The sequence below is a fragment of the Rhagoletis pomonella genome, unplaced genomic scaffold, assembly GCF_013731165.1.
Source record: "Rhagoletis pomonella isolate Grant_MI unplaced genomic scaffold, Rhpom_1.0 Rhpom_scaffold_00004, whole genome shotgun sequence".
Taxonomy (NCBI): Eukaryota; Metazoa; Arthropoda; class Insecta; order Diptera; family Tephritidae; genus Rhagoletis; species Rhagoletis pomonella.
In genome coordinates, this window is record NW_023458558.1 from 3,118,988 (window position 1) to 3,121,643 (window position 2,656).

Here is a 2,656-nt window from a genome sequence, read left to right on the forward strand (position 1 = left end):
TAAGTTGAGACTCTATTCATTCCAAAGAAGTTAAAAAGATTCTTGTTAGATGCTGTGCAATAATACAAAACCACATGCAAATTTGTCAAGTGGTACGAAATAGAGATACGAAGTGGATGTTGAAAATTACACACACCCACACGTTTTCGTGTACGCAAATGCCATCAAATGGCATACAAATGGAGGGAAGGTCAGACGAACAAAATATTTCTTTGAGGCATGTTGCATGTAGACATTATTCCAGCGGCATTAACTGTGTATGTACAAATGATCAAATCGACCCGCTCTAGCCAGCAAAGGACAGTGCTTTGAACGAGCGTGTCGAATTGTCTCTATTAATATTAGCTTTCTTCTGTTTTTGTTCTTTTTTTTGATAAAAGGAAATTGAAAGTGATTTTTTTGACAAAGAAAACACGAAAAATGATAACGCAAATTAAATTAGTGACCTTAAATTTGTCGAATTTCGTGCACTAAAAGACAGACAATTGGATTTCGCTCACATTTCTCACTCAATAACCTCTTTGTTGTGGTGGTTATGCGAGATATTGACCATCGCTAATTTGGTAATAAATTTTTGAGAAGGTTCACAAATTGTATTTTTAGATTTCCTTGATAGAAAAATAACTGCAATCTTTATAGAAAATTGGCGACATTGTCGGAGTTTGAGTATAACATACTTAGGCAAGTACAAAAAAATTAATTGTCATTTAAAGAAATCTTATTTTTTATTACACATTGGGGATAATTTATCTTACTTTAAAGATGTTTTGGTGTTTCCATGAATTATTGCTGCGAAGCAAGAGCAAGTACCCCTTTTTATTCACTTTTACTTTTTCTTTTTCAACTATTGTTAAGTGCGTTTTGTAAGCTTAACCGAAGGAAGCTCCAGAATTTTTAGAAAAACGAGGTCAAAGTGTCAGAAAATCGTGTTTTTTGGAATATTTTAGAAACTTATGCAAAGAAACAAAAGGTGATAGAATCTTTAGCTTAAGCTTAAATTAAAGCTAGAACTTCCGAATACTATTCTTAAAAATACCATTCCTGCACACCATGACTTGTCACTCATAGTCATATATTGAACCGCAAAAACAAAAAGTAATAGAAACTTCCATTTGGGCTTGAGTTAAGACTTCGACTTTCGACACAATCTCTAAAAATACCATCCCCGCACCTTTATGTGATGCTCACTTATTGCCATTTATTGAACAAGAAAAAAAATACTAGAAAATTGTGCTATTGAAAAAAATATATAAAAAAATTGCTAAAATCAGTTTTTGCTCTTCAATAAATGACTATAAGTGACCTTAGGATCAAGGTGCAGAGATGATATTTTTTAGAGATTGTAGTAGAAAGTCCAAGTCGGTTTGTTTAATTCCGGTAGGTATTCGAACTTCGCCAAAATCAGTCTTTGCTGTTCAATAAATGACTATAAGTAACAAGTAAAGGGGCAGGAATGGTACTTTTTGGGATGGTAGCTGAAAGTTCTAACTTTAGGCATTTTTTCAAATTTGGGGACTAAAATAAATGAAAAATCTTGGTTTTCTTCAAAAATATTATAGGCCTATGAAGCTCTCTGCATCCCGTTTTCTAGCGCGAATATCTACCATTTCATTCCCAAGCCTCCGCTGTGTCCCAGTAAGAGGTAGACCTGATTTATGTATGCCATGAGTATTTAATGCTATAGGTATTCAGCCTTACAGCTGCTTTCAAGAAATCATGTGCGTTTTTAGTGCTGAATAGGAATGTTACTCTGCCTCTGTTTGTTGTCGCTCCACTTCCTATTCATTCACTGTTACAGGCATATGTATGCGTTTCAATGAAACTCGGCTTGAAAATACAGAAAAAGCTTTCTGAAAAAAAAACATTGGATATATTGTTTCGGGCTTTAACGCTTACTATACAGTTTAATGACGTAGTGTCAGTTCCTTTGCTCCCGGCGCAATTGTCTATTGGAGAGTGTTCCGTAGTATCGGAAGTACCCTCTAGTATATAGAGGAACGTCCACTTCAATTTTTCTAGAAGAATGCCGCGCGATTTGCAAGTAAAATCTTCTACAGAAGTTAGTCTTTCGCTTGTTAAAGGAGTCTTAAATTATCCTATCTGGTAGTCTCTTTATATGGTGCCCGTTTATAAGTAATAAATTAAGGAACGATGTTGATTTTTTTTAATGTCAAAATATTGACTAAAATAAGATAATTAGTGCCTATAGCCAAAGTTCTTAAAAAATTTGAAAAAAGAATGTAACAAATTCCCTTCCCTTACCTCTATCGGCTGTTTCGAAGATAAATTAAAGCGCGAGAGAACTTTAATATATGTACATATACATATATACATATTTATTAACATATCAGCACAAAGGAATTTGGCAAATTATTGCCTGTGCACCCTATGAAAATTTATGAGGCGTTTAATAAGATTTCTGCATTGCATGTCGCAAATACCCAACCACATCGCCTCCACTAACCTCAAAAATAATCAAGCGCTGGTAAAACTTACTCCCAAACATATCAAAGCTTCATAAAATGGGAAATAGTATGTATGCGTGTAACAGTACAGTTGATAGTGGCGTTGCAAGCCATAAATACATACATATATGTATGTATGTATGTATGTATGTATGTGTTTTGGCGGCCAAGTGATGTGTGTAGCAACAACA

General features: G+C 34.3%; 1 protein-coding gene across 1 annotated transcript in view; it reads right to left on the reverse strand.

Annotated features, from left to right (window-relative positions):
- Positions 1-2,656, reverse strand: part of LOC118736817 — a 211,066-nt gene that overhangs the window by 84,467 nt on the left and 123,943 nt on the right. The window lies entirely within an intron of this gene.